Below are 12884 nucleotides of genomic sequence, written 5' to 3'. Positions count from 1 at the left end.
GGTTTTGGCTGTCATAACTACTTTAAGGATTTACAGACTTTCACAGGGCAAAAGCGGTGGTTTGCGTGCAAAAGTAGATTGCAGGGTGAATGTTGGATTGGAACACCTTTAGTAAGAGGGCAGTTAGACTCAGAAGGCTACACTTCCCAATCCCTTCTGAATCAGCCATCTGCTACCAGTGACCTGCTACCTTTCAGGACAAAGATAGAGGAGACCTTGGAAGCACACTATGATTATTTCCTGTAGTTTCAATGTTTCCTTAAAGCTTTTAACAGACATGATGACATGGAATGATGACACCCTGAAGACATCTGTGGAGGGAGATGGGGACAGTTCATTCATTTATGTGAACTCAGGCAGCTGTGGGCCGCAAATGAAGCATGATGAAACACAGGAAGCATGGTGGGAACATGGGTCTGACCTGGCAGAACAAAGTCTCCTGCGGGCCGATGAACCAAAATGACCCTCCTTGTTTGTCTTATTAGAATTCAGCCTAAAGCTATTTGTACTGCCAATGCACATTACTATAATGTACAGGTCCCTTGGCAGAACATTTCAAAGCACCACCTATTCTCAGTTTGGACATAGAGAAATATGATTAGGGAATCCCCAAAAAGTAATTCTATTCTGATAACATTTCAGGGAATGGAAATTCCATTCACATTGATTGGCAACTGACTTTCCACTCAAAATGAGTCATGCTAAATCCCTGTGTTGTGCACCCTGTGATGAGTGCAGTGGAGCCACAAGCGGTGTTCTGTACTGGACACTTACACATACAGTGCATTCAGAAAGTATTCAGACCCCTTGACTTTTTCCACATTTTGTTACGTTACAGCCTTATTCTAAAATTGATTTAAAAAAAATCCCCCTCATCAATATATACATAATACCCCATAACAAAAAAGCAAAAATAGGTTTTTAAAAATGTGTGCTAATTTATAATTTAAAAAAATGTAATAGCACATTTACATTTTTGCCTTTACTCAGTACTCTGTTGAAGAACCTTTGGCAGCGACTACAGCCATGAGTCTTCTTGGGTAGGATGCTACAAACTTGGCACACCTGTATTTACGGAGTTTCTCCCATTCTTCTCTGCAGATCCTCTCAAGCTCTGTCAAGTTGGATGGGGAGCGTTGCTGCACAGCTATTTTCAGGTCTCACCAGAGATGTTCGATCGGGTTCAAATCTTGCCCCGAAGCCACTCCTGCGTTGTCTTGGCTGTGTGCTTAGGGTTGTTGTCCTGTTGGAAGGTGAACCTTCGCCAATCCCTGACCAAGGCCCTTCTCCCCCAATTGTTCAGTTTGGCCGGGCGGACAGCTCTAGGAAGAGTCTTGGTGGTTCCAAACTTGTTCCATTTCAGAATGATGGAGGGTACTGAGTTCTTGGTGACCTTAAATGCTGCAGAATTTCTTTGGTACCCTTCCCCAGATTTGTGCCTCGACACAATCCTGTCTCAGAGCTCTATGGACAATTCCTTCGACCTCATGGCGTTGTTTTTTGCTGTGACATGCACTGTCAACTGTGGAACCTTTTATAGACAGTTGGGTGCCTTTCCAAATCATGTCCAATTGAATTTACCACAGGTGGACTCCAATCAAGTTGTATAAACATCTCAAGGATGATCAGAGGAAACAGGATGGACCTGAGGTCAATTTCTGTTCTCTATATTTGTTTAATTTGGTAAAATTTCTAAAACCCTGTTTTCTCTTTGTCATTGTGGGGTATTGTGTGTAGATTACTGAGGATTTTTTACTTATTTTAATCCATTGTAGAATAAGGCGGTAACGTAACAAAATGTGGAAAAAGTCTAGGGGTCTGAATACTTTCCGAAGGCACTGTATAAACACATATAATTACATGCATATGTTGCATGGACATATGACCCCCCCAACACATATGCATTCTCACAGGCAGATATACTTTCACCTACACACACACACACACATACACACACACACACACCTGGAGCTCGTTAGCTCACTCAGAGGTAGAAAGACAGGCTATCATGTTGGGTTAGGCAAAACCCTATCCCCTCTTGCTTCTGGGCTAAATCTGTGTGGATTTAAACCCTGGGTAAACTCCTAATATGGCTTTAAATTTAAATTAGTCAAAGAGTTTTCCATTGTGCCAAGCGAGAGCAGAAACAGAATGTACGTGCTCCCACACAGCAGGCACGGCGGAGCGTTTCATTGTAAAACCGTCAATCTAAAGGCTGTAGGCATAGGGCCTACACGTGGCTGACTACAGTTTGACGAGCCCATCACTGAATCCACCTCATGGACACGTATTTTATTTATATTCAGCTGAGATTGAACAATGCCTTAATTGTGTTGTACAGATGCACAAAGTACATTATTCACTTCATTACGAGACATGCAATAAAGAGGAGTTGAAAACGAGTGTGTCGAAAGTGTAAGTCAGACCATAGAGTTGGATTACCAAAACGAGAGAATACAGACGTGGGCATGCTGTACCCCATTGGGCCCTGTGTAGTGGCATTTCTGACTCAAAGACAACACTGTCAAGAGTCATAATCTGGACCTGTCTAATTTGGTCACAATTTTCAGGCCATTCCATAAACCTCAGAACAAGCTCATAGCACTTCATGACACTGCCAACTTGTCTCTTTTCGCACTGGCTACAGTTGCAAGATTTTACTCGACCAATCTGTTAAATAACAAAGATAAATATTAGAGCTGTAAGCATGTGATCATTACTGAGAGCAGAAGGAGAACCCAGTTGTGTAGCTTGTCGTGATGTGCCTGTCCAGACAGGTATCTTTGTATAATCTGTGTTTCCTCTGTTGCCCACAGCAACACGCGCCGTTTCGGTAGCTTTTCATGGTTGTGAATGACCACAATTTAAAAGGAATCAGGTGTGAACAGACGCTATTGTATATGAGAAATGTGCATGAACTCCTGTGCTTCACTGGGATTTGGTATAATTTCCTGTTTGGGGTCCAGTGAGAGTGAAATTCAGCCCTGGGGCAAGCTGTCATTGTGTCAAAAAGAGGCAGAGAGAGAAATGTAAATCAGTGCTTTCTCTCCCTCCTGAATGGCTGCAGGGCTTACAAATGAGTCGTGCCACTTCACCAAGGAAAATAAAACAATTTCTAATGGTGGGCACAATTATTTAACATTCACAGTGTGTCCTCTCATAGAGGCATACATCTGCTTGATAAAATGAAATTACATTTAATATGCTCCAGTCTTAAATCGGATATTCTCACAAGGCATGTTGTTCTTGTCAACCACAATTTAGGTGGTTGACAGGTATAATTACAGAAGGACTTATCTCAAAGATAAATTATTCTCTTTGCCCACACATGCTGTTCAGAATACGTTGTCTCAAGTTCTGTAGAAGAGTGATATGGTTCTTGCCTGGCTACCCATCCACACCGCTCTGGCCAAACGCCACGCCCACTAACGTTTCTTCTCAATGATGTACAGAGAAATCAGTAGAGCAGTGAATCTCAATTCAGGACGAGTCGTCAGGTAAATATGCTTTAGGCTCAGTTGTCTTCCTGACACCAGCTACCTGTGATATGAACCAGTGGTCAGTGGCTTGCACTGTAATGCACTAGACTCCCATGGACAGCCTCTGATTTCAACACAACTTTATTTAAAACTTCTTCAGGATCGGTGGGACGGTTGAGCTAACGTAGGCTAATGCGATTAGCATGAGGTTGTAAGTAACAAGAACATTTCCCAGGGCATAGACATATCTGATATTGGCAGAAAGCTTACATTCTTGTTAATCTAACTGCACTGTCCAATTTACAGTAGCTATTACAGTGAAACAATACCATGCTATTGTTTGAGGAGAGTGCACAGTTATGGACTTGAAAAGTAATTAATAAACCAATTAGGCACTCAAACTGGACAGTTTTATCTCAATCTCGTCATTCAAAGACTCAATCATGGACACTTACTGACAGTTGTGACTGCTTTGCGTGATGTTTTGTTGTCTCTACCTTCTTGCCCTTTGTGCTGTTGTCTGTGCCAAATAATGTTTGTACTGTGTTTTGTGCTGCTACCATGTTGTGTTTCTACCATGTTGTTGTCATGTTGTTCTGCTACCATGCTGTGTTGTCATGTGTTGCTGCCTTGCTATGTTGTTGTCTTAGGTCTCTCTTTACGTAGTGTTGTGTTGTCTCTCTTGTCGTGATGTGTGTTTTGTCCTATATTTTTTAAAACATTTTTATTTCAACTTTATTTAACCAGGTAGGCTAGTTGAGAACAAGTTCTCATTTGCAACTGCGACCTGGCCAAGATAAAGCGTAGCAATTCGACACATACAACAACACAGAGTTACACATGGAATAAACAAAACATACAGTCAATAATACAGTAAAACAAAAGAAAACTAAAAGTCTATATACAGTGAGTGCAAATGAGGTAAGTTAAGGCAATAAATAGGCCATGGTGGCGAAGAAATTACAATATAGCAATTAAACACTGGAATGGTAGATGTGCAGAAGATGAATGTGCAAGTAGGGATACTGGGGTGCAAAGGAGCAAGATAAATAAATAAATACAGTATGGGGATGAGGTAGGTAGATAGATAGGCTGTTTACAGATGGGCTATGTATAGATGCAGTGATCTGTGAGCTGCTCTGACAGCTGGTGCTTAAAGCTAGTGAGGGAGATATGAGTCTCCAGCTTCAGAGATTTTTGCAGTTCGTTCCAGTCATTGGCAGCAGAGAACTGGAAGGAAAGGCGGCCAAAAGAGGAATTGACTTTGGGGGTGACCAGTGAGATATACCTGCTGGAGCGCATGCTACGAGTGGGTGCTGGTACAGGTCGCAATGGTGGGTAGTGTATGGGGCTTTGGTGACAAAACGGATGGCACTGTGATAGACTGCATCCAGTTTGTTGAGTAGAGTGTTGGAGGCTATTTTATAGATGACATCACCGAAGTCGAGGATCGGTAGGATGGTCAGTTTCTATATATATATATATATATATATATATTAAATCCCAGCCCCCGTCCCCGCAGGAGGTCTTTTGCCTTTGGTAGGCCGCCATTGTAAATAAGAATTTGTTCTTAACTTACTTGCCTAGTTAAATAAAGGTTAAATAAAAAATATATATTTGGGCAGTCTCGATACAACATTTTGAACAGAAATGCAATAGTTCATTAGATCAGTCTAAAAATGTGCACATACACTGCTGCCATCTAGTGGCCAAAATCGAAATTGCGCCTGGGCTGTAATAGTACGTTATGGCTTTTCTCTTGTGTTTCAAAGATGATGGCACAAAATAAAATACATAAAAAGGTTGTTTTTTCTTTTACCAGATCTAATGTGTTATATTATCCTACATTAATTTCACATTTCCACAAACGTCAAAGTGTTTCTTTTCAAATGGTGTCAAGAATATGCATAACCTTGCTTCAGCTGCCTGAGCTACAGGCAGTTAGATTAGGGTATGTCATTTTAGGTGAAAATTGAAAAAAAGGGTCTGATCCTTAAGAGGTTGTTCAAGGGAGAATTTGAATACAACTTTTGTTTAAGGGGGAATTTGAATAAACTTATGTTTTAGGATGAATTTGAATACAACTTTTGTTTAAGCGAGAATTTGAATACAACCTTTGAGGATAAAGATCTAAATTGTGGATTTGATACATTTGGGAGAGTATAAATAGCCTCTATGGTGGTCTATGAGTAAAAAGAGGATAAGGGTGGGGTGGTACTGGCCGGCCCACTCATGTTCTCTTAGTCACACACAGACATCCCGCATGTGAAGGGCCTTTGAAGGCCCTGACTCCAACCCATGCTTGAGTGATGTCAGCCGGGCTGTGGAAGTCCTTTCCTGTCAGACAGCTTGGCAGGATGTGTAAAGAAAGTCTGAAAGACAACCCTGAGATTAGGCTGCTTTTGTCACGGCTCCGTGGCAGACTTTAGAGGCCTTGGCCTCTTTCCCATCACAAAGATTTCCTTTCTCACTCTGCATCCCTCTCTCTTCACCAGCACGGTAAACATCTGGGGGAAACCACGGCCTCTTTAGCTTTTTTGTGTGGTTTTTATTTCCCCAGTTTTAAACGGTGGTTTTGTTGTTCTGAATATCAATTTGAAAAGACGGAGGTATGCAAACAGAGGGAATTATTCTCAGCCAGATATTCACAGGTGTGTCCTTCATGGATGCCGACTTCATTCATCTGACGGTTCCTTTCAGTGAGCACCAGTAAAGACCTCTGGACACTTTTCCATCATCACAATACAGTTGGTATTTGCACAAGTGCCTAAGAATCTGGCACAAGGGTTCACACGCTCTCTTTTTCAGCACTATTGATTCTTAAACATTACAATTAAAGCATGTCCACCATTGGTATTAATATATAGTGTATCACTAATATATAGTATCAATATATTAGTGATTTGGATTTAAAGCCCCCATTCACAATTATCCGAAATTTATATTTTATTGTCAATCAACAAAAGTCTTGTTTTGAAGGCTGAACTAGCAAGGCTACATACTGTCACTGAGTGTTCCAGAATGAGACAATTCTCACCCTGTCGTCCTCATTGAGCAGCTGTGAACTCAACACCGATGTCTGTCAACAGCACAGGTGTGTGTCATCTGCTTCAATCACTCCGCTGAGAGCTTCTCAACCCTGAGTCCGCACGCAAGACTTGTTCATCTATCATCTAGAACAAAAACACTGACAGACAGCTAAATTAGTTGCTCTGACTGCCCCTATCTTTTTAACAGCAAAATGCATTTTAAATAGCACATGTACTTGTGTTTAATGATCCCTATTCCCATGTGTCAATTGTGTGTACTTAAGAGTTATTTGTTTCTAATCTCCTAATATGTGTTATATACCCTCATGTCTGCTCCGGCTATCTGTGGCCTGTCCCTCTAGGCTGTCTGTGGCGTGTCCCTCTTGGCTGTCTGTGGCCTGTCCCTCTAGTCTAGGCTGTCTGTGGCCTGTCCCTCTTGGCTGTCTGTGGCCTGTCCCTCTAGGCTGTCTGTGGCCTGTCCCTCTTAGCTGTCTGGGGCCTGTCCCTCTTGGCTGTCTGTGGCCTGTCCCTCTAGTCTAGGCTGTCTGTGGCCTGTCCCTCTAGTCTAGGCTGTCTGTGGCCTGTCCCTCTTGGCTGTCTGTGGCCTGTCCCTCTAGGCTGTCTGTGGCCTGTCCATCTTGGCTGTCTGTGGCCTGTCCCTCTAGTCAAGGCTGTCTGTGGCCTGTCCCTCTTGGCTGTCTGTGGCCTGTCCCTCTAGGCTGTCTGTGGCCTGTCCCTCTAGGCTGTCTGTGGCCTGTCCCTCTAGGCTGTCTGTGGCCTGTCCCTCTAGTCTAGGCTGTCTGTGGCCTGTCCCTCTAGTCTAGGCTGTCTGTGGCCTGTCCCTCTAGTCTAGGCTGTCTGTGGCCTGTCCCTCTTGGCTGTCTGTGGGCTGTCCCTCTTGGCTGTCTGTGGCCTGTCCCTCTTGGCTGTCTGTGGCCTGTCCCTCTTGGCTGTCTGTGGCCTGTCCCTCTAGTCTAGGCTGTCTGTGGCCTGTCCCTCTTGGCTGTCTGTGGCCTGTCCCTCTAGGCTGTCTGTGGCCTGTCCCTCTAGGCTGTCTGTGGCCTGTCCCTCTTGGCTGTCTGTGGCCTGTCCCTCTAGTCTAGGCTGTCTGTGGCCTGTCCCTCTAGTCTAGGCTGTCTGTGGCCTGTCCCTCTTGGCTGTCTGTGGCCTGTCCCTCTTGGCTGTCTGTGGCCTGTCCCTCTAGGCTGTCTGTGACCTGTCCCTCTTGGCTGTCTGTGGCCTGTCCCTCTAGGCTGTCTGTGGCCTGTCCCTCTTGGCTGTCTGTGGCCTGTCCCTCTAGTCTAGGCTGTCTGTGGCCTGTCCCTCTTGGCTGTCTGTGGCCTGTCCCTCTAGGCTGTCTGTGGCCTGTCCGTCTTGGCTGTCTGTGGCCTGTCCCTCTAGTCTAGGCTGTCTGTGGCCTGTCCCTCTTGGCTGTCTGTGGCCTGTCCCTCTAGGCTGTCTGTGGCCTGTCCCTCTAGGCTGTCTGTGGCCTGTCCCTCTAGGCTGTCTGTGGCCTGTCCCTCTTGGCTGTCTGTGGCCTGTCCCTCTTAGCTGTCTGTGGCCTGTCCCTCTTGGCTGTCTGTGGCCTGTCCCTCTAGTCTAGGCTGTCTGTGGCCTGTCCCTCTAGTCTAGGCTGTCTGTGGCCTGTCCCTCTTGGCTGTCTGTGGCCTGTCCCTCTTGGCTGTCTGTGGCCTGTCCCTCTAGGCTGTCTGTGGCCTGTCCCTCTAGGCTGTCTGTGGCCTGTCCCTCTTGGCTGTCTGTGGCCTGTCCTCTAGTCTAGGCTGTCTGTGGCCTGTCCCTCTTGGCTGTCTGTGGCCTGTCCCTCTAGGCTGTCTGTGGCCTGTCCGTCTTGGCTGTCTGTGGCCTATCCCTCTAGTCTAGGCTGTCTGTGGCCTGTCCCTCTTGGCTGTCTGTGGCCTGTCTCTCTAGGCTGTCTGTGGCCTGTCCCTCTAGGCTGTCTGTGGCCTGTCCCTCTAGGCTGTCTGTGGCCTGTCCCTCTTGGCTGTCTGTGGCCTGTCCCTCTAATCTAGGCTGTCTGTGGCCTGTCCCTCTAGTCTAGGCTGTCTGTGGCCTGTCCCTCTTGGCTGTCTGTGGCCTGTCCCTCTAGGCTGTCTGTGGCCTGTCCCTCTAGGCTGTCTGTGGCCTGTCCCTCTTGGCTGTCTGTGGCCTGTCCCTCTAGTCTAGGCTGTCTGTGGCCTGTCCCTCTAGTCTAGGCTGTCTGTGGCCTGTCCCTCTTGGTTGTCTGTGGCCTGTCCCTCTAGGCTGTCTGTGGCCTGTCCCTCTTAGCTGTCTGTGGCCTGTCCCTCTTGGCTGTCTGTGGCCTGTCCCTCTAGTCTAGGCTGTCTGTGGCCTGTCCCTCTAGTCTAGGCTGTTTGTGGCCTGTCCCTCTTGGCTGTCTGTGGCCTGTCCCTCTAGGCTGTCTGTGGCCTGTCCCTCTTGGCTGTCTGTGGCCTGTCCCTCTAGTCTAGGCTGTCTGTGGCCTGTCCCTCTTGGCTGTCTGTGGCCTGTCCCTCTAGGCTGTCTGTGGCCTGTCCCTCTAGTCTAGACTGTCTGTGGCCTGTCCCTCTTGGCTGTCTGTGGCCTGTCCCTCTAGGCTGTCTGTGGCCTGTCCCTCTAGGCTGTCTGTGGCCTGTCCCTCTAGGCTGTCTGTGGCCTGTCCCTCTTGGCTGTCTGTGGCCTGTCCCTCTAGTCTAGGCTGTCTGTGGCCTGTCCCTCTAGTCTAGGCTGTCTGTGGCCTGTCCCTCTTGGCTGTCTGTGGCCTGTCCCTCTAGGCTGTCTGTGGCCTGTCCCTCTAGTCTAGGCTGTCTGTGGCCTGTCCCTCTTGGCTGTCTGTGGCCTGTCCCTCTAGTCTAGGCTGTCTGTGGCCTGTTCCTCTTGGCTGTCTGTGGCCTGTCCCTCTAGTCTAGGCTGTCTGTGGCCTGTCCCTCTTGGCTGTCTGTGGCCTGTCCCTCTAGGCTGTCTGTGGCCTGTCCCTCTTAGCTGTCTGTGGCCTGTCCCTCTTGGCTGTCTGTGGCCTGTCCCTCTAGTCTAGGCTGTCTGTGGCCTGTCCCTCTAGTCTAGGCTGTCTGTGGCCTGTCCCTCTTGGCTGTCTGTGGCCTGTCACTCTAGGGTGTCTGTGGCCTGTCCCTCTAGGCTGTCTGTGGCCTGTCCCTCTTGGCTGTCTGTGGCCTGTCCCTCTAGGCTGTCTGTGGCCTGTCCCTCTAGTCTAGTCTGTCTGTGGCCTGTCCCTCTTGGCTGTCTGTGGCCTGTCCCTCTAGTCTAGGCTGTCTGTGGCCTGTCCCTCTTGGCTGTCTGTGGCCTGTCCCTCTAGTCTAGGCTGTCTGTGGCCTGTCCCTCTTGGCTGTCTGTGGCCTGTCCCTCTAGGCTGTCTGTGGCCTGTCCCTCTTAGCTGTCTGTGGCCTGTCCCTCTTGGCTGTCTGTGGCCTGTCCCTCTAGTCTAGGCTGTCTGTGGCCTGTCCCTCTAGTCTAGGCTGTCTGTGGCCTGTCCCTCTTGGCTGTCTGTGGCCTGTCCCTCTAGGCTGTCTGTGGCCTGTCCCTCTAGGCTGTCTGTGGCCTGTCCTTCTAGGCTGTCTGTGGCCTGTCCCTCTTGGCTGTCTGTGGCCTGTCCCTCTAGTCTAGGCTGTCTGTGGCCTGTCCCTCTAGTCTAGGCTGTCTGTGGCCTGTCCCTCTAGTCTAGGCTGTCTGTGGCCTGTCCCTCTTGGCTGTCTGTGGCCTGTCACTCTAGGCTGTCTGTGGCCTGTCCCTCTAGGCTGTCTGTGGCCTGTCCCTCTTGGCTGTCTGTGGCCTGTCCCTCTAGGCTGTCTGTGGCCTGTCCCTCTAGTCTAGGCTGTCTGTGGCCTGTCCCTCTTGGCTGTCTGTGGCCTGTCCCTCTAGTCTAGGCTGTCTGTGGCCTGTCCCTCTTGGCTGTCTGTGGCCTGTCCCTCTAGTCTAGGCTGTCTGTGGCCTGTCCCTCTTGGCTGTCTGTGGCCTGTCCCTCTAGGCTGTCTGTGGCCTGTCCCTCTTAGCTGTCTGTGGCCTGTCCCTCTTGGCTGTCTGTGGCCTGTCCCTCTAGTCTAGGCTGTCTGTGGCCTGTCCCTCTAGTCTAGGCTGTCTGTGGCCTGTCCCTCTTGGCTGTCTGTGGCCTGTCCCTCTTGGCTGTCTGTGGCCTGTCCCTCTAGGCTGTCTGTGGCCTGTCCCTCTTGGCTGTCTGTGGCCTGTCCCTCTAGTCTAGGCTGTCTGTGGCCTGTCCCTCTAGTCTAGGCTGTCTGTGGCCTGTCCCTCTAGTCTAGGCTGTCTGTGGCCTGTCCCTCTTGGCTGTCTGTGGCCTGTCCCTCTTGGCTGTCTGTGGCCTGTCCCTCTTGGCTGTCTGTGGCCTGTCCCTCTAGTCTAGGCTGTCTGTGGCCTGTCCCTCTTGGCTGTCTGTGGCCTGTCCCTCTAGGCTGTCTGTGGCCTGTCCCTCTAGGCTGTCTGTGGCCTTTCCCTCTTAGCTGTCTGTGGCCTGTCCCTCTTGGCTGTCTGTGGCCTGTCCCTCTAGTCTAGGCTGTCTGTGGCCTGTCCCTCTAGTCTAGGCTGTCTGTGGCCTGTCCCTCTTGGCTGTCTGTGGCCTGTCCCTCTTGGCTGTCTGTGGCCTGTCCCTCTAGGCTGTCTGTGACCTGTCCCTCTTGGCTGTCTGTGGCCTGTCCCTCTAGGCTGTCTGTGGCCTGTCCCTCTTGGCTGTCTGTGGCCTGTCCTCTAGTCTAGGCTGTCTGTGGCCTGTCCCTCTTGGCTGTCTGTGGCCTGTCCCTCTAGGCTGTCTGTGGCCTGTCCGTCTTGGCTGTCTGTGGCCTGTCCCTCTAGTCTAAGCTGTCTGTGGCCTGTCCCTCTTGGCTGTCTGTGGCCTGTCCCTCTAGGCTGTCTGTGGCCTGTCCCTCTAGGCTGTCTGTGGCCTGTCCCTCTAGGCTGTCTGTGGCCTGTCCCTCTTGGCTGTCTGTGGCCTGTCCCTCTAGTCTAGGCTGTCTGTGGCCTGTCCCTCTTGGCTGTCTGTGGCCTGTCCCTCTAGGCTGTCTGTGGCCTGTCCCTCTAGTCTAGACTGTCTGTGGCCTGTCCCTCTTGGCTGTCTGTGGCCTGTCCCTCTAGGCTGTCTGTGGCCTGTCCCTCTAGGCTGTCTGTGGCCTGTCCCTCTAGGCTGTCTGTGGCCTGTCCCTCTTGGCTGTCTGTGGCCTGTCCCTCTAGTCTAGGCTGTCTGTGGCCTGTCCCTCTAGTCTAGGCTGTCTGTGGCCTGTCCCTCTTGGCTGTCTGTGGCCTGTCCCTCTAGGCTGTCTGTGGCCTTTCCCTCTTGGCTGTCTGTGGCCTGTCCCTCTAGGCTGTCTGTGGCCTGTCCCTCTAGTCTAGGCTGTCTGTGGCCTGTCCCTCTTGGCTGTCTGTGGCCTGTCCCTCTAGTCTAGGCTGTCTGTGGCCTGTCCCTCTTGGCTGTCTGTGGCCTGTCCCTCTAGTCTAGGCTGTCTGTGGCCTGTCCCTCTTGGCTGTCTGTGGCCTGTCCCTCTAGGCTGTCTGTGGCCTGTCCCTCTAGTCTAGGCTGTCTGTGGCCTGTCCCTCTTGGCTGTCTGTGGCCTGTCCCTCTAGGCTGTCTGTGGCCTGTCCCTCTTGGCTGTCTGTGGCCTGTCCCTCTAGTCTAGGCTGTCTGTGGCCTGTCCCTCTAGTCTAGGCTGTCTGTGGCCTGTCCCTCTTGGCTGTCTGTGGCCTGTCCTTCTAGGCTGTCTGTGGCCTGTCCCTCTTGGCTGTCTGTGGCCTGTCCCTCTAGTCTAGGCTGTCTGTGGCCTGTCCCTCTTGGCTGTCTGTGGCCTGTCCCTCTAGGCTGTCTGTGGCCTGTCCCTCTAGGCTGTCTGTGGCCTGTCCCTCTTGGCTGTCTGTGGCCTGTCCCTCTTGGCTGTCTGTGGCCTGTCCCTCTAGTCTAGGCTGTCTGTGGCCTGTCCCTCTAGTCTAGGCTGTCTGTGGCCTGTCCCTCTTGGCTGTCTGTGGCCTGTCTCTCTAGGCTGTCTGTGGCCTGTCCCTCTAGGCTGTCTGTGGCCTATCCCTCTTGGCTGTCAATCAAATCAAATGTATTTTTATATAGCCCTTCGTACATCAGCTGATATTCTCAAAGTGCTGTACAGAAACCCAGCCTAAAACCCCAAACAGCAAGCAAAGCATGTGAAAGAAGCACGGTGGCTAGGAAAAACTCCCTAGGAAAAACTCCCTAGAAAGGCCAAAAACCTAGGAAGAAACCTAGAGAGGAACCAGGCTATGAGGGGTGGCCAGTCCTCTTCTGGCTGTGCAGGGTGGATATTATGACAGAACATGGTCAAGATGTTAAAATGTTCATAAATGACCAGCATGGTCAAATAATAATAATCATAGTAGTTGTCGAGGGTGCAACAAG

Source organism: Salmo salar, chromosome ssa09 (assembly GCF_905237065.1).
Source record: "Salmo salar chromosome ssa09, Ssal_v3.1, whole genome shotgun sequence".
NCBI classification, from domain to species: domain Eukaryota; kingdom Metazoa; phylum Chordata; class Actinopteri; order Salmoniformes; family Salmonidae; genus Salmo; species Salmo salar.
Note: the sequence above shows the minus strand (reverse complement) of the source record.